The sequence below is a fragment of the Cygnus olor genome, chromosome 5 (genome assembly GCF_009769625.2).
Source record: "Cygnus olor isolate bCygOlo1 chromosome 5, bCygOlo1.pri.v2, whole genome shotgun sequence".
In the NCBI taxonomy this organism is placed as follows: Eukaryota; Metazoa; Chordata; class Aves; order Anseriformes; family Anatidae; genus Cygnus; species Cygnus olor.
Genome location: NC_049173.1, coordinates 61,799,138 through 61,819,489, shown reverse-complemented (window position 1 = coordinate 61,819,489; position 20,352 = coordinate 61,799,138). Strand labels below are relative to the sequence as shown.

The window sequence follows — 20,352 nt, the reverse complement described above, 5'->3', positions numbered from 1 at the left end:
TTATTTCATGATCAGTTAGCAATTGTTGATGTTCCCATATGCTACTGTCCAGTCCTTAGTCAATAAAAAGTTCTATAAATGCTTCCCATTGTGCTTTGTAGCATCCCAGCGCAGAAGGCAGCACAGCAAACATGTCCAGCATGCAAACCACACCGGATAGGTTCTCCTGGGGAGGTACGATGTCCCCCCCACCTTTTTCATTGCAAAATGATTCTGTTTTTTAAGCTTTCAGCAAGGAAAAATTAATACCCTATGTCGACAAACAATAACGGGAATTAATGTTATGAAGTACTGAAAATGGGCTACAGAGCAAAATCTGTTTGTCAGATTCAGAGAAACAAAAAATGGCTTGAGTTATGACAAAGCTCTCACATTTATGACGAGGATGAATATGCTTAACTGATGATCTGCAGGATTCATCCTAGTTTCAAATCCACTGAACTTCAAGTGTTTATTTTATGCTTCCCCACCCCTCCTTCATTTATTTGTTTATTGATTGATATTGTGTGTTCACTGGGCTTTTTGTTCTGACATCATTTTGTAGCAATTCTCAGGTGTTCCCTGAGGAATACCTCATACTTGCAGATTCTTTTGCTTGACTGTTTTTCACAACAGCTCTAACCAAAGTAAACCAGTACATTCAAGAGAAAATGCTGCAGTAATGGTATAAACTATTTATAAGTTATTACCAAACAGGTCCAAAACTGTCAAAATAATCTCTGCTAGGTATAGGACTGGATTGAACAGTTTCTGGTCAGTTCACAGAGCAGCACAACGATGCCTTGCCCCATTTTTAGGGATGTGCTAAATCCACAGTTGAGTCCTAAAATGTAATCCTCTTCAGGAATGCATGAAAGAATGTGATGTTAGCCAGAACTTCAGCCTCCACCCTCCTCCAAGACGACTCCCAAGAAAAAAGCAGAATTTCAACAAATCAATTGGACTTCTCACTCTTTCTTTCACACACATAAAAAGAAGACCTGTATCTGAAATAAGCGTTGGGGGACTTTAACTATGCTTAGAGATTTTGGTACTAACCCATATGCACAATTCTATTTTAAAACTGCTCAAAAAAAAAAAAAAAGAAAAAGAAAAAAAAAAGACTTTTGCCAGTTTCTTGGGGTGATTCTCAAATTCCACTTGTCATCTTATATTCTAAAGAGTACCAGAAAGTACATATTAAGTGTTAATTCATGCATGTGCATGTGGAAGACAATTTTTCAAATCAATTATTCCTAGGGTTTTTCAACAGCAAGTAGAGATTCAGTTATGAATGTTTTAGTGTTTGAGTGGTTTTAAAATGCTTCATATATACTCAGTAATATCTGTTAAGACCCTATGTGGGGAAAAATGTGATAATAGTGGATATAAACAGGGAAATACATATTAGACATTCCAACTAAAAACTCACAGCCAACCTGTTCTTGCTGAAATAGAATATAATGATACAGCAGAGGCCACAGGCTGTGAGTAATCTGTACAGTGATACAAACACTAAAAGATGATGTAAAGAGAAAAGAAAAATGAATAGTTTTATTTTGTTAAGTGAGAAGACTGTAGCCCAGGGCATAGCACTCCAAAATAAAATGAACATGTTGGTGTTATACAGAGAGCAAAACTTGTATTATTATTATTATTATTGACTCTAACTCTCAATTCCAATGCTTTATAAAGAAAAAACCTTTACAAACAAGGGAGGAAGAAAGCTAATCTATCCATTTAAGGTACTCACTCAGGACTTGAGAGTTGAAAAAAATTCCTGACCTTCACTTTCAGGTTTTTCCCATTTAACTACAGTTGACAGCACTTCCTTAGATTGGGAAGCAGGGTTACTCTGAGGATAGGAACAGTAAGGATTCCAAACTGTATTTGTGGGCCATATAACAGAAGGAAATAGGATATTAAGTGAATATATATTCAAAAGGTAAAGGAGGTATATTGGAAGTGAAAAGAATTGATAAACAGAAAACCTAACCCAGTCATGCAATCGTATAACATTTCCTCTTCTATAGAAAAACCACACTTCATCACAGAGTGCAGCGAAAGGACAAGGGGTAACAGTTTTAAACTAGAAGAGGGTAGGTTTAAATTAGATATAAGGAAAACATTCTTTACTATGAGGGTGGTGAGGCACTGGAACAGGTTGGCCAGAGAAGCTCTGGATGCCCCATCCCTGGAAGTGCTCAAGGCCAGGCTGGATGGGGCTTTGAGCAAACTGCTCTAAGTGGGAGGTGTCCTTGCCCACAGCAGGGGGTTGGAACTGGGTGGGCTTTAAGGTCCCTTCCAATCCAAACCATTCTGTGATTCTATGCCAGAAACTGTGTTAATAAGGATGGCAGAAAGACATCATACACAGTAGGAGTAAACTCTTCAGACAAGAATCTTCTCTGTGCAAACATGTTTACCATTGTTTGTTTGTTTGTTTGTTTTTGTGGAAGTTAATATCTTAAGTCAAAATAGCACAAGATTGGCTCACCTTTTACTTTCGGAGAACAGATTAAGCACAAAAAGAATGTTACGTCTTTCTCAAGTTCATATGAGAGTTATAGAAAAGGTCTGAAAGTTAAATCCTGTAACATTTCTCATTGCAAGGGCTGTACAACTAGCCCAATTCAATAGTCCTCTAGTGCTTTAAGTCCTCACAAAAGAAAACAGGGGAAGTATCATAGGGAAATGGAGATATTCTATGTTTCTTCTTCTGAAGACTGGACCACAAATACTGAATATTAGAAAATCAAGTCCTTCAAAAACAATGATGTTCACAGTGCCTGTTCATTACAATGGAACTAACAACTCAGTGGGACTAATTCTCTTTTCACATTATTTAAAAAACATTTGTAGCTCCAGAAATTTCAGTAGAAATACCCTTCATTCTCAGCAATATGAAAACTGATCAACACATTCCTGTAAATACAATGTGTCCATATAAACCATACACAGCAAGTCAAGCTTCACTTTACCTATTATTTTATCTGTGAACTTGACTCAAATCACACTAATCCTTCCATCAGCTTTGGCTGACTTTTGTAGTTATTAGAAGATGAATAGCATATATGTTAAATTAAAAATGCCAAATATCACTGAACATTATGGAAAAATGTTATTATTTTTCAGTTTCTACACAAATCACTGTATGTAGAAATGTTAGTAAGGAAGACTCTAAATATACATATCTTCTATAGCACCATTAGGTTTGAGAATACTTTGTCCTGACTGTATCATTTGAGGATGACATACAAAACTGTACACAGTATTAGAATTTCTAAATACTCTTTCTTATGAAATTCTTGACTCTCCCCATGAGCAGCTTATAGCTTAATGTGAAACTGAGAATTAGGAGGTGCTTAAGCAGAGAAATACTGCCCTGCTTTTTATGTCAGCTTCCAAGGAATTCCAACACAATGGCATTTTGCCATTAACAATATTATTATCCTTTCTGGATTATGCTTTTTTTTTCTTTTTTCTTCTTCTTCTTCTTCTGACTCATAAAATTTACTGAACAGAGTTCTACTGCATTAGTAGTAGCACTATATCTTAATTTAGTTAAGTATCATTTTAGATATTTGAAATCAATGGAAAAACCCCTAGCCTTCATTTACAGAAAATAAGAAAAACTATTTTAGTTCTAGTTGAATATTTGCACCTGTGCCTTGATGAGGAGGGAGGGGTAGTCTGACATATGAATGCTAAGCCACCTCTATTATTCATATTATATGCTTCTGTAAAAGGTGTGAGAAAGATACTTTTTTGTACCTTCCTATTTTATATACAAAATGAAGATATTATGTTTTGCTTATATATAATCATAGGTAGTGTCTCCTTTGGAATTACAATGTTGAGAGTCACAACTGATGACAGTCTGGAATAAGTAGGACCTTATCAACGAACACACAAAGATTAGGAGTCTGCTGAAGAAAAAAATGTAAATGGAGAATTCAGGAGTGATTTTGAAATTGCTCCATTTCATTGATTGTTCTTTCATAACAGAGCACAGCTGGATAAAAATCATTTTGTTTCCATATTCAATTTTAACTTTAACAAGTGATTTCTGGGTACTATGCTACTCTTCAAAATGAGTCTTATTTTTTTGTTATGTAAACATGATACAATTCCAAGTGATCTATACAATTTTTCATTCTTTTTAAACTACTATTTCTTCCTGTTGCAGTGAAAATGTAAAAAAGCACTTTTTTGGAAGAAAGAACTCTCCAATTAAAACTTGTATCTTCAGTCACACGGATGAACTGAATATCTGTTCTAATATTATTCTGGAAAGAGAATTGTATATTACACTCATAAAAATGACTGGAAGGAAGCTGAGTTTAGAGGAAGTTAGTTTAATATCTCATCTGATGAGCATAGCTCAAATGAATTAGATGACATTAATTTTCCTGCATAACAGGACTTAGTTACTTGTGATTTCTTTAGCTGCTATTTGTCTTTCATAGAAAATGTTCATGATGTAAAAGAAGTTTTTGTTTGTTTTTTCAGTCTTTTCACATTGTCTCAGCTACAGATTAATAACGAAGATGAAAAAGAATCATATGTTTTTTTTTAAGTTTCCCATTTTAATCAGCAAGCTATTGAAAAACATCCTTAATAGCATTTTTTCTGCTTTTTGTCGCAGTGTTTTCAGAAATAACATGATTCTCTTTAAATAGTGAGGAGCATTCTGCACTGTAATATCTGTGAATGTGTTTGTGGGGTGATGGTAAGAAAAGGTGACAAATGAAGTCCATTCAGCTTTTCTGTACTCCTGCAGTTGGACAGATGCAAATCAGGTGAAAAAAATAAATTAAAAAAAATCATCACTGTATGCTCTCGTGGTGCTGATCTAGTTTTCAGAAGGGTGATGTGGTGCCTTGTATATAACCTGGGCTTCTGTGTCATAGGAAGGTCCGTGACAACAAGGACAGGAATTAATCCGTTTCTCCGTGGGTGCAAGAACGGACAAGACCCTTTCCATAGATGCCCTGCAGCATTTTTATAAAAAGGTAAATAGATTTACTTATGAGGAGCCCGCTCCAAAACACTCTAGTAATCTTGCCTCTCAACCTATACACAAAATTATAACCCATTTTGGGTTTATGAGTTGTTATAACCTGTAACATAATGCATTTTTTCTACTGTATCCAGAATGCACAATATATATGAGAGAGATGTGCCCCTGTGAAATGTATTCTGACTTATGATGTTGCAGTTACTTTCTACATCTTTTTAAATAAGTTACTTCCATGAGATTTTAGTTAGTAGTTATTAGCTACACCACTCAGAAATGTCTAAATATGAGTATTAATACTGCAAGATTTATATACTTTAAATATAAATTTTAATTTTGATCTTAATTACATGTTCATCTTTCATGTCTTACAAATACAAACAAGTATATCAGTGAAAAACTTATATTTGCCTCTGAAGATTTTTATTGCCTCTGGTGATAAGTAATGAAGAAGCAAAGTTTATTGCAAAACAAGGACATTAGCATACCCTGTCTATCATGGAAGCTGTAAAGAAGAAACTTCCTACTTCATCTGAGAAGAGACAATTTAGTCAAAAGCCTTTGATATGTATGGAAAAGCAACAACATTTTATACATCTAGAATGTGCCCACAGAAGTCAGTTGAAGGATTTACACTGATTTCAGTGGGCTTTGAAACAGGTCCATTGATATGCTCATTAATAATGGTATTAGGTGGTCAAAACTGGAAGCTTCAGGCTTGTAAATCTGAATATTATTTTAAATATTTACCATTATTTTAAATTTACCATTATTTTATATTATAAATATACCCATTTAGCAGAGCATATTAATGCTACAATTATGAATTATCTTATCTTTTGTAATAACCACAGTCTCTCTGTGTAGGTATGAGAAACAAAAAACAAAGAAGTAAACAATGCTTGTTGCTCCCTCAGGATTTAAGTAAAAAATAAACAAGAAAAATAAATAAATAAATAAATATGAACCCATGCTGGAACAAATTAGATTTCTATTAAAAGCTTATTGTGGTCCTATGAAATACACTACCAAATTATCAATCCAGTTTTCTAACTGCAGAAAAAACTCCTAAATCACATTAACCAGAGCACAAAAAAAAGGTGGCCTACATTTACAGATTGAAGTTCCACCCATATTCTAACAGTGTTCTGGTATAATTATACTCTAACCACAAGCATGAGTATGTTTAGCCAGATGTTTCTTAGAAGCAACTGAAAGTACAGTTGGAAATTTTCTTAATTCAATTTATTTGAATACCTAGCTGATCACAAACCAAAACATTTAACACAACCCTTCACTACGGAATCACTGGTAATGAAACTCTTCACAGTCCCAAACCAGAAAGCAGTATCATGTTATTTCATTGCATGTATATAGGTATTCTACAACTCTGGCAGGATAATTCAGAAAGAAAACATAAATACTGCCTATTCCAAAGCCTTAATGTAATTTACTATTCAAAGGCCTGAACTTTAGGCACAATCTAAAGATAATTCAGAAAAAACTTGAAGCATTGGCTATATGTAGGAAACACATCAGGAGGTTTCTGAATTCCGTTATAACAGCATTCAAATTCATTGTATTATAAATAGTCCTGGGATATATTTAAGAAATCAGGATCCCCTAATTGTTGCTCTCTCCTTACAAAAATAAAAATCTGTCCAAGTTGTATTTTTGTTACTTTATTTCTACAGTGACCACAATTCCATGATTATTTTTCCTTCTTAACAAGGCACTAAAACTAAAAACAGAATCAAGGAAACATTTCTATGGAGACTTCTCTCAAGTGGTCTGAAAGTTAATCATCTTCCTTTTAAGTGTCCCATTAAAAAAAAAAAAAAAAGAGGTATGTCCCAAGCAACATACCTATTGCAACTCGAACCAATGTTTGTGACAGGTTTCTCAGCAGTTACATCAGTGTACCTCTGGTACTGAGATACTGTCAACTATGATGAAGGCTAATTATGACTGCAAAATAATTTTTCACTTAAGCAATTTCTTTTATGGTCATTTGTGCTCTCTGAATTTTAAATATACATCAAGATTTAAAACTGACTGCACCTGAAAAGATCTCAGGGATACATCCAAGTTTCTTGGACAAATATGTGTTTCTTGGACCTTAGTTTTCTCTGGGAAAGGTATTCAAATGGATTTAAGTCTTACTATCGTGGATAGATCTCTGGCTGTGTTTTCAAAAAGACGTTAAGCATCTAATACCCATTGACTCAGGTGATGTCTTACTCAGGTGATAGATGTGTCTAAGTCATACAACGTCATCAGAAAATGTTCTCAGTGTATTTTAATCCAGTGGACACTAGAGCCATGGAATATCTTCCCAAAAGATGCTGTGGGTTGAAGAGTTTCTTTAAGCTCAAGGGGAGACAGGACAAGGATTTGGAAGAGGGAAGAGAGACCCAGTAGAGTAATCCCTTGAACTGAAAATAGTCAGAGGCTGGGATAATGTTAGTGCAAAAGTATTATATATGCTTCCTCAGTTTTTTTCTTGTTCTTGTGCGTCCATTCATGACTACTGTTCGAGTCAAATGGATGTTTGGCTGTTTTGTCCTCTTTATATAAAATATTTGTCCTTTTTTCTCTGAGTTCTTGGGTAGCACTTTTAGTCCTTCAGACACAGTATTTGGCTATTTTTCATTAAAATGTTTTCCTTGTATGGCAATTCATACCTATGGATCAACCAACTTTCTTTTATTAAGATAAAAGTAGTTTCATTTGCTCTTGTGATCTACAACATCAGCTAGTGGATAAGAGAATCTGGATCTGTGTGAAGATGTATATACTGAGGCTTAGGGCTGATGCTTCAGTCAAAATTTTTAGTTACTCACTTTGAGTTTTAGCATTAAAAGGGTTTCAACTGAACCCTTACAGCTGCTGCTAACATATGCCCCTAACATACGCTTCTAACATATACCCATCAATACAATATGTTATCGTCATAATTCCAGGGTATCAAAATAAATACAGTCATAAATTGAAGTACTGTTGAAAAACTGCTGAAAGACCAAAAGTATTTAGATATCACCTCCTAGAGCTCATTAGTACTTTGGTAACTTCAAGGTATCAAGGACTGCATTCATTTTCAAATTTTAAAATTCTTTCCTGGAGCTCTTTCATTATTGGCTTGGTATTTAACAGCAAAAATGAGGGTTTTTTTTCTGCTCTTGTGCACATTAAATGCTGTGTCTCATCAGCTTCTAGTAAAGCTAAGCATGCAGTAAGCTTTCAGTTTATACCATAGACTCAACATATACAGACAAAAGTCCATCTGAGAAGACCAGTTTGCAGAAGAGGATGAATTTGATGTTTAAAGACAATACAGAAAATGCATTTAATAAGGCAACACCCACACACACTTATTCAAAATTTATCTCCCAAATATATATATTTTTCTACTAACTCAAGTACTCAGTATTGCTTTAGGTATTAATTCTCTGTATGTACTTTAAGAAGAGTGACTTTCTCAATTGCTCAATCAACTGCTCAGCTTCTAAACACCTACTATAACATAGCTAACGCTGACCAAAAAAAGCTCTCCTGGAAAAGCCTGTAAAAGTATGCATGGCAAAATCATTACCTCGTTTACCAGCTAACCTTCTAATTCTCACAATATCATTTAACCATTTTCTGTCTGTCAGTCAAGAACAGTAAACTAATGTCATATATCCTCAGTTCATAAATAACAGAAAAGTAACTCTTTAAGAGCTCCAATGAAAAATGGCATGTTAGCTTCATTATATATATACATATATATATAACATTATATATAACACACACAGAGCCCTCAGAGCTGTTAAGGACCATAACAGTAACTGACTCTATAAATTTTACCATTTCAGAGAGCAGCAGTGCTCCCAGCCCTGGCACTGGCAATGCCAGCTGGTCTACAAGATCTGACTTTGATCAGTGAAGAGCATTCTTCTTTTTACAGATCATGCTGCAAGAGTTGACGTGGGCCTATTACAAGGAATATATTTTCTCCTTTGGGAAGACTATTTCATCAAAATAAGTTAAACAATATTCATTTTAGTTATATAGATCTTCAGTTTTCCATCACTTCCAAACTTGAACTTTATATTGATTTCTACGTGTTTAAAGCATTCAGACATTTACACAGACATAGCTGTCATAACGAAAATTTCCTATAGCAGATTAAGATGACATGTAATTAGCACCCATATTTTGCCTCCAGTGATTCACTGATTATCACCATACCCTTTTTAGAAGTTGCAGCCGTAATTCAGAAAAGAACTGATTTTTTCTCCTTTTAGCACAATACACATTGAGGGAAACAGATATAGGCAATGTGAGAGAAGAGACTCACCTATCCGTGAAGTCAACTAACTATAGCTATGTAGAGAGGCTGACTACAATTTTCCCAGGTCAGCAAACTAAGAATTATTATGACCCAAGCACAGCTAGCTCTTAGCACCAGTTTTCATATTTGTCTGATGGTGGGGTATGTTATCTAAGAGTATCTAGAGAGACCCAAAGGCCTTCTGTCAATCACTGTTATCTTGAAAAGTGGCAGAATGTAACTCGATTCTTTTTAGAAAAATTGTTAAATTTCAGGAGAAGTGGGCACCCTCATCTGTGGCTAAGAGACACAAAATAACACCTTAAAAAGCCTTGGGAGGTGAAGAAAACAACAGAATAGAGAAAGGGTTAATTAATTTACAAATGCATCCTGAGGTGGTAACTCTCAATTTACCAGAGCCCCTAAAAGAAAATCCACAGCCATCCCGTTACTGTTGCTGAATCTTGAGAATATGTAGGCAAATGGATCCTGGCACCACAGTAAAGCAGAGAACAGCAAAACTTCTTTCAGTTACAAGTTAAAAGGAATTCTATGATTCTTAATGGATCTTAAAAACAAAAAACAAAACAAAACAAAAAAAGCCACATAACAGTGATGCCCATTTCATTTTCTTTACCTTCCTCAGTAAGCCTCTGATTGTATCGCTTTGATGTTACCAATCAAAACTTGAAGTCTCTGTAAGCTTTCCCACGTTTAAAAAAAATAAATCTTAAGTTTTGCAAGCCTAAGTAAAAGGTCTGTATACACTACATTGCCTTCTGAATTCTGCAGCTTCAGTACAACACCTGTACACAACAGTGGATTTTGTTTTAGTACTTGTCATAAGACTGTATTCCAGCTTCCAGACAGAACTAAAATTGTCTTGTAAATAGGTACGTCGATGACAAAATCTCATAACTAAATTTCAAAGTATGGTGAAACTTGTCTTTTAATAATTTTCTGATCTTAGAGGTTAGAACTGTGTTGTTATTTCAACAGAACACATTGGGACCATATACCAATCTACAGTATTTCCAAGTCAAAACAAATGCAAAAGATGTATCTTCACATATAGTGATATGTTCAAAAATGTCGGAAATGTCAACCACTTACGTACTTTCATATTATCTCTAATTAATATAAATTGCACTTAATTTCACATTTAGTAAAACATATTGCTGCCCAAAATAAGGACTATAATTTTTATCAGCAATTATTATTACTGATGTATCAACACAATTATTTAAATTCAATGTATATAGAAGGCAGAATCCATGCACGCATTCACAGTTTTTGTTCCCTCTGTGCTTCTTCCCTAATTTTTGTGGCTTGGAGCTCCTCCAGATGCTGTCTCTGAGTTTGTGGTTTTGTATTTGAGATCCCATCTCCTGATTCATAGCATTGCTTGATAGACAAACAGATTCAGATAGGAAAACAAAGTTACCTGTATATAATTTGTGTCTGACAGCTGAACTGCTAAGTTTTCCATTCATGGTGAGCCTACTGTTTCAGATTTTACCCATTTCTTGGGTCTCTGAGTTGCTGTATTTAACTGAGCTATTCGATAAGTGGTGACATATGTGATCTCCATGCTGCAAGCTGCACTTCAGATGCAGAGGATTTTCCTTTTTTTCCCTCCCCAATCATAAACCAAATTATTTGAAAAACAACACAGGGTTTTGTATTTCTAAACTGATGTGCCTCCTAATTGAATGCAGAGCACTTTCAAACTATTTTCCATTAAAGGCCCACTTTTTTCTGATTTAATCCACAGTATAATACCTTCATTGGTAGATTAAAATTGTTTGACTAAAAGTAAAACCTATTATTATATGTTGTGTTTTGTTGGGGGGTTTTAGCAGTTCTGTCTTGTATAATGTAGGATGAATTATGTAAAACATACCAAACAGGATATTCTACAAGCTGCTACTTGCATGCTGCAAACAATCACAGTTACACTGATAGACTGGGACTTAGCATCTTAAAATTCCTGTGGAAATCAAGTGCATTTTAAGTATTGGGTTTGATTATTTAATCAGACAACTTGCATTTTGCCCTGGCTAATTTGGAAGGCTGATAATATTTTACTCATAAAATAATTGTGCACCTGTTGTGATGGAAACCTATTCAAACAAATCTTAATAGACATGAGGATTCATTCCAGACATGAGTGTGTTAGCCTCTCATTACTGCTATCTACAGGGCAACAGATTTTAAACAGCTCTTGAAGAGGTCTCAGCTTAATCTTGTATAACTCTTAAAGAACAGTTATGACCAAGTGACTAATATTAAACTTTAATTCATATTGATACCAATGTAAATATTAGGAATATATGAGTGAAACTACCAGTAATTTAAAGAAAAAAGGGTAAGAAAAAATATTTATATAATAACAGGATTTCAGCATGAGAGATAATGACAAAGAACCATTTCTGATCAAGGTGTCCAAGTATAAATCTACTGATTTTATTAACACAGAGTGTAATATCTATGATACTCATATTTATGAATTTATAGGAATCAGGGCAGATTACTTCCTTAATAGATTTCCATTTCTCATTCCTCTGTACAGACAAATTTCCTATGGAAATTGTTTCAATACAGTTATCTTAATTTGCTTTGTAATTTCCATATTCATATTAATTGAAGAGGTTTCATCTTTTTAGTCTATTTGAAAATTACTCTCTTAGCAAGTCATGCCACAACTGAAAAAAGTTGTACGAACATGAAAAGAGAGGAATTATTTACTTTAAAATAAATAATGGAGGGGGGAAAGAGAGAAAGGAGATAGTGAATTGGTCTCAATATTTAAGTGGGGGGGTGGTATCATGAATGACCTGATTAGAGCAAGAGGGTGTTGACTAGGCTGGACTCACTTTAATGTCGGCAGGATGAGGTGAAAACAAGGAAAATGAGCCCAGTTTGGCTTGATCTGCCCTCTGGCAGAAAACCATCATATGTCATCGGTCAGATCAGAAGTAAGATTACACAGCTAGACAAATCAAGACCTCCTGTACAAAATACTGTTAACCTCTTCCAAAGGGTCAACTTGTTTAGAGAGGGCAAGGACAACCCTCTTTGTATTTCTTCTTCTATTCCTCACCGAGCTTAGGCTTTTGAGACAGTGGCTGTGTTGAGTTGCACTTCATGTTCTTGCTATTCTCAGTTGCATGTGAGTTTTCCAATTGTGTTCGTACTTTATTTTTACTTAGTACTAACCCATTTCCCATAAGTTTTACAGATGGCATTTCTGAGCCACCTCTGGGTCCACAGTGTTTGTGAAGTTCCCAGTAAGGTATTTTTATCTCTGTCACAAAAAAATATCCGATACTCTTTGATTCCATCAGGATGCTCTCATTATCACACAACATCCACATGTCAAGACTCTACTTCAAGACAGACTCCCTGTTCAGAATGAGTTTAATACACCCAACTGAGGTGAAGGTTCTCATTATTCAGTGCCAAAGGTTGATGTTGCTCAGAATAGGGATACTTTGTGCAGAGAAGAGTGGTGAGAGTGATCAAAGTGCAGAACTGCTGTCACATAAGGGATAAATAAATGTATTTTTCACTTTCTAACCTGGAGAAGAGACAACTGAATGGAATATGACAGAGAAGATGAACATATAACAGCAGTTCCCTGGGCATTATAATACAAGATCTAGGGGACACCTACAAGGTCCAAATATAAAGATGGAGATACTGCTTTATATAGCATATTGCTAACTGCTGAACTTATCCCCACTGACATTTCAGCTGTCAATTAAAAGGTTCAAAACTGATTGGACGTATTCATAGACGATAATTCTATCAAGGGCCATTAAACCCAAATGTACCACCTCTGAATCAGGGAGCCCATTAATCATAGATCATGGGAAACTGGAAGAGTATATTGAAGAAATATTACTCTGTGCTTGCCCTTTCCTTACACCTTTCCCCAGATTGCTCAGTAGCTATAGAGACAACATAACAGTATAACGTTATGCTGTTTTATATCTACCACTTAAATCACAGATTTCCTTAATATGAAACTCCTGTAACAAAGAAGTGATAAACCTACAGTGATAAAACTGCTTAAACCAGAATCCAAACTGATCAGAAAACTTCAGGCCTTTTAGTACTGTACCTATATGTATCTTTCTAGATAAACGTTTACATTCATTAATTTGTTAAAATTTGGCTTGCTAGGTCTACAGCAACAAAAACCCCAAACCACCAAAACAATGAAAAAAGAAACAGAGGTTCCACTCTGCTTTTAGCCTTGCAAACTCCTACAAATGCACTTTTTTTTTACTTTTTTTTTTTTTTACTTTTTTTTTTTTATATGAAGGAGTTTATTTGTCTTCAGTTGGAGTTTTATATTGCTAAAGCTAAGGATCTTCATTGGCAACTAAGGTGGGGCTTGATTCTAAAGGGAATTTGCTATTGACATCCAGTATCAGAAGAGGATGTCTTCAGTTACAAGTGGTGTGATATGGTTCTTCAACAGAGACCTTTCAGCTACAGTGACAGACAGCAGATTCATTAAAGAAAACAATTACTGATATTATAAAAAAATAGAAAACACACATTAAAAAAATAGACAAAAGAAAATGGCAATTTTTTGAAGAAAAAGTAAAGAAAACCTTCTTGTAATTTTTAGTTTATACTCAATCCTTTTTTTGTAAAATAATAATAATAAATGGTGTTTGAAAATAAACACCATAAATTTTCTTGTCAGCCTTTGTACAACTGAAGAATGGATACAATTATAGGAAGCAGTCTTCTTAATGTGTCCAGTAAATATTTTGCTGTTTCCAGATTCTTATTAGCATCATTATCCTTCCTATCCATTTTTCTCATGAATAGTTGATACTATTTCTTAGTACAGTATTTGAGCTATAGTTCCGCAGAACACAGCATATAAGTGAGCTGTCCCACTGATTTCAATATAGTGCAATATAGTTCGTACATTGTCATGAATTGCTAGTCTTAGAAACATACCCCAATAAGGTAAATATATATATATTATATATATGATTGCAGTAATAAATTCATCATGTGCTTGGAAATATACTGCATGTATGCTACTTGATATTATTTATAAAATGTATTCAACACTATGGATAACTTGATTTATGTGAAAGGTTGATTACAATGTAATTTATAGTTGTGGAGTTTTAAGAACTAGAAACCATAATAGTCAATAATTTTTAACACTAGAAGCAGGCTTGATTGTGATAGGTGCCACTGAAATATGACTCCATGACCAAAGGACCACAGCAATAAAAATGTTTAGCTTTTTTTTTTTTTCTAAGTACAGCTTCAATCCTGCCAAGACATACATGCACATAATTTAAATAATAACACTATGTAGAGTGAGCAGTCCCATTCATATCCACAGAAGTACCCTCTGTGTAAAGCTTAAACTAAGTCTATTTAAATCTAGAATCTGGAAAGAAGTATTTAACAGCAAGAAAAGTCAAAACGATGTAGGACCATATAGTTTAAGCTAGTTCATATGTCTGGCCTAAATAATTATAACAGTATCTTAATCCAAAGAAATAGATATAATGGTGCTAGGTAAGTTTAACCTATATATATATATATATATATATATATTATATGTATATTAATCTATAATATATATATATATTAATTGATTACCTTCTTCAAAGAGATCAGACTAAATATTATGCACACACTAACTGTTGAAAGTACTTGCAAAATATTCAGTCATTCAAATACCAAGGTACCACTTAATTTACAAGGTCAGGTTAGGCCTGGAAATGTAGCTTTTTTAACACATTACACAAAACACCAGTGACCCGAGAAATGGCAAAACAAAAATATATGTTTGATTTAGAGAGCTAAAACTTAGAGCTAAACATATTACTTCATTGGATCATGGTAATAAATACATTACAAGAAAACTTTATAGCCTGTGGTATATTTCTAATCAGGACCAATTTCTTAAGGATTTGGGTGTAGGGGCTCTGGGCTGTGTTGTTTTGTTATGTTTTGTTGGATACTTTCATTGGTTTCACTAATTGGAACCAGTTGATCCCTTTTCCTGTGTATTGATTTTTTAAATCCTAGCAGTTAACAATGATTCTAATGTATCATAACACTTTAGACCTTAATCATATAGTGGGGCTTTTGCTTGTAGCTTTTGTTTGAGTTTTAATTAAGAAGACCTTGAGTCTCAAAGCCTGAGCTGGGTTTTTAATTGCTAGTATGTATATCACACAGACTTCAAAAGAAATAAAATATGTTTATAACAGAGAGCACAAAGGAGAGCTTTGAAATGTCTATAGCCATACAAAGTGACATAATTAAAAACCTCTGAGTGCCTCTGTGATATAAGACATATATATTTATTTATACATATTTATAAAGCAGATTGTTACATACCCTTAGAATTCATGAAAAAGAAATTTCAGCAATTATACTGAGAAATAATTACTACAAATCCAGACTGCACTGTTGGTCAGGGCTACAGGAAAACATAAGATTTATTTTCTACAAAACAGTCTTCATGTTTGATACAGTGCTCCAAAAAAAACACCCAAAAGCTTATCTGTGAATATAAATTTTATAAAATGGAAGTAAAAATAGCATTTAAAATGTTTTGTAAATCTTGCATATTTTAAGAAAAATTTAATTCACTGTCAAATCACAGACACCATAGCTTTCTTGAGGATTCAATCATGTAGAACTCTCTCCAAGACTATCCCAGAAATGGATAGTGTTAAATTACCAGATTCAAGCAGTTGTGCCACACTGTTCTCTTTCAGTCATTAGTTCACACACACAAAATGCTCCTAGAAAACACCTCCTTCCATCTCTCTGGTGCTCTAATCCCAGCAACAAGTATCATTTTCAATAATGTTTACAGTAGATCTTACAATGAAACTATCAAGTGAGTGAAATTCATTTGTTTTACCCAATGCAACATTTCCTTAGGAAACAGACACGCTGACTCCCACCTATCCAAATATTTTGAGCCATTAAATGTATACATGTCACATGAAATAGGAGTTTGGGGCTCTTTTTAATAAAGTAACAAATGTGAACAGAGAAGGAATAAGCAAGGGAAACATAATGCAAACTGACCTCTGTATTGGATATACTGGATAAAGCTACGGACATCAGTCACTATCCTTCCCAAAATAGAGTATACTGTACAAAGACAGCATGTGACATTCGAGTCACAATGCCTATAAATATAGATAGTTTCAGTTGTAAACACCACCAATGGAAGCCAGAGAACTAACCTGTAACACAGTAGTCGGTGACCCACGAGTCACTCTTCTGTAAGACTGCTAGACCAATTCTGACCCTTTCACGATAACATCATTGCTTAAGTTACTTAAAGACTGACCTTTCTTATTTGATCTTCAAAGACCCTGCATGCTGAGAAAGACCATTGCGGGCTATTTCAGTAGGACAACTGCCTGATGCATGCAAGACTATGCTATTCCAGAGATTTATATTTGGAACAGAAACAGAAAACTTAAAACAGACTCTGTATAGTGATAAATGATGCTACTCTGCCTAGCTGTGGCTGCTGAAATAAAACTAGATATCTAAGCAACAGAAATGCATGCAGTGAGGGCGGGGGAGGACTCTGCACAGAACTCCGCACACCCAAATATCTGGAAATTCAGAAAAGAGCCCTGAACCACTTTGGTTATTTAAATTCATGATAACAAAAATTAGAATGAAATTTATTTCCTGATGCTAATTGTTATTTGAAAGAACAACACTGCAAAAGCTGGACATAAGCCTAACAAATACTTTAAAGAAATGTATTTGCATACATACACTGGCAAATGGCATGCAACCAAGCGATTTGCATGGGCAGTTGTGAGTGTTGTTTTTTTTTTTTTCCAGGTGAGCAGGTCATTTAACTCAGCTCAACTGCTTCACAGACCTTTGAAAATTTGACCTATGTGTTTCATTTATAAACATATCAAATGAACGAGCAGACTTTTTTAACCACTGGAATTTGGGTACAAAGCATTCTGCCAAATGTTCCTCTGAGTTTCATGCAACCTCCCTGAAGTCAATGGCTTGTTTGGCTGGAATTCAAGGAAGAATCTGGACCATTATCAATAACTGAAATCCTGATAAAGACACTCAGAAAAAGCAGTTTTACAAGTGAAGCACACTATGCAAGAGTAATTGTGAACAGGAACAATTCCACTTAGAGAAAAAATAAATGATTCACTCTTTGTTACTTTTGTATTGGCTTCTATTGTTTGTATTAATAGATATAGCTTATAATTATATCTTGATTAACACTATTGTGTTCTAAATATAGAAGGTAAAGCAAGAAAATACCATTTTTATTTATTTCTCTCAGCCAATTATCTTTTCTTTTCATCTATGTGCTTCCCAAACATGAATAGAAACAGTTTGTGTCAGTGGTACGTTTTTTTTTCCTGCTTTCATCCTTTTTTTTTTTTTTTTTCTGGCACTGATTCTTAGTGAACTGCCTTCCCACAACCAAGATGCTAGTCTTTCACTGGAGGGGGAGGGCTGCAGTTGTGCAGACACAGAGGAAGAGTATGTGCTCAGGTTATCCTTCGTGAGAACGCCGCCTTCTCGCTAAAATAAACAACTCCCAGTAACAGTCAGTGTAAAGACCAGTTCCTCACAGGACCACACCTCACTTTCTTATAATCAAGACTTTTTCCCTAATGACCTCATTTATTTATTTGAACTGTGTTGCTTCAAGTCTTTAAGTTAGGCTCTCAGTAATATGAACAGAAATTCTGCAGAAAAGCCAAAAACATCAACCAGTTAAATAAATTGATTTAGAATCTAATGGAAATTAAGGAGCAAGGTATTTGACATCCCAAACAAGATACACTTTCAGAAGTAGTTCTTTCAGACCTCAGCATGCCAGTTATCTAACTGGAAATTCATTCAGTACTATGAAAATTAACTTTGTGACTTTGGAAGTCTACCACCCTGAACACTGAAAATATTTATTTTAAAATATATGTATATTTCTTTGGTAGATTAAAAGATCTCCCTGGTGCCTCTGCTTTACTTATTTCCTTCTTGCAATCTGGTTTTCATGCTGTCACTGTCTAGATGGTAGGATATTTTTTCTTACTGAGACCATTTAAGGTATATAAATACTACCACAAGTTAATATGAGGTTATTTGGTTGACAGTGATGTTAGCAGCTAGGAGGTACCCAGCCTGGAGACAGTGGCTAGGCTGCTGGCTTGTGAGCCAAGAGAAGAGGAATCTGCCTTCACACCCACCACAGCCCCACTATCAGGCTCTGTACCTTCTTTGCTTCTTTTATAAAATGACACTAATGTCTTTGCACAGAAGTTTGAATGCTGTTAAGTGTAAAGCACAACAAAACAGCAATCATTATTCATCTTCCACATTTGTATCTGCTTGTTTGTATTTTTGGCTATTCATGAAAAACGCAGGTACATCAGCAAAGATTCAGTATTGAATCTTGCTGGAATTATCTAGTAATGGAGAGGAATACTGCAGACATTAAAACCACCTAAGGAAAGGTTTCTAGGGATTAGAGACAGGAAGTTAGTTGTGGAAACTAACCAAATGACTGTCAACATGCAATTCTGGCGAGCCAAATCATGCGAGTCTTTTTAATACAGCCCCAGACAAGGTAGTTGAATGAGTTGAAAGTCCTTCCAAGCATGAGTGAGAAAGGTTTTTACGTAGATAAGAAAATGGTTAGGAGCAAGTTCACTCTGCAGTGAATATATGTGTTAGGAAAATAGAGGAATAACATAAACCCTGGAGGGGGGGGGGGAGGGGAAACAAAGAAAAAAAACTTTTTTTTTTTTAATAACTGAAAGCTCATGAAAAAGCTTTTTGTGCCATCTAAAAGAATAAAGAATATTATTCTGCATTGTTAGAGATCCCACCTCTTTTAATTTTGATTCTCTAATAGCATTCAAGTAGTTTCTATTTAGAGACTAAGTAGCTATATTGTGCAATTAATGGACCAACTAGCATTCAATGCTTTCCACAATATTAAGAGACAATACAGCTTTAAATAGAATGTCATTTCAAGACAAAATTTTGTTGCCTTTTGTTTATTACCATCGATTTTAACATGTTTCTGTAAAACTGCATACCGTATTTCTGCCGCTGATTTTACTACAGGATTTCTTACCTGCCTAATATATTCACATGGTCTTCTACAAGTGACATCCAACAGACAAACCCAACAGATTTTGGTTTTGAATCAATTGCAGGAACCAATTATAACTTACCTAATAAAAAGGGCTAGTCTTTCATCTGTTTGCATAATAAAAAAATGAACTATCTTAAGTCACCCTAGAGGAAATGTAAAACCCTAAGCTTCCATTTTCATTTAAAAAAAAAAAAAAAAAAGAGTATCTTTCTTTTTTTCCCCATTAGTAAAGTCTTATTAATACGAAGCACATGATTCTTTGTTTCCACTTATTTGTACTTTCTATTTAATAAAATTATACCATTGAAGAGAAATGAAATTTAGGTACCTTGTGTACTTTTCAAAAATGCCTTACGAGCCCTTCTCACAGCACAAAAACCCCTCTCCCCTTTAATTTTTTGCTTAGTCAATAACAATGAATTTCTTTTCAATAAGAAAATCCATGGAAAGGTTGATGGTTGAGTAAAAAACATCACTTTAAAGTTTTCTACACAGTCTTTAATTGTCAAGAGAATTCCACTTGTACCAGACTGATGGTCCAACAAATCTTGGAAATACTGGAATGTCCTATCTATATAAGCAATAAAATTCCCACTGATTTCAGTGAGTCCACAATTTCCTCACGGGGCTTCTTTCTCCACAGAAATAGCATGAATATGAAAAATATATAGCATTTTTTCCCAATTGTGAATACAAAATTCAGAAGAGTAATTACACAATGAGGCCCCTTCTATAACCTGAAAGCAATTTCTATGTATATTTATGCAATTGAGAAGAAGCAGTAGCAAGTACGAGTAACTCCATGTTTTTGAGACGTTTCTTCCTCTTCCTCTGGTCACAGAGATATATAGCTAATGTCAACGAACT

At 34.6% G+C, this 20,352-nt stretch overlaps 1 protein-coding gene across 9 annotated transcripts in view; it reads right to left on the bottom strand.

Annotated features, from left to right (window-relative positions):
- The window catches only part of SOX6 (SRY-box transcription factor 6), a 385,626-nt gene that overhangs the window by 158,549 nt on the left and 206,725 nt on the right, over positions 1-20,352 (bottom strand). The gene's annotated exons all lie outside the window — the stretch shown is intronic.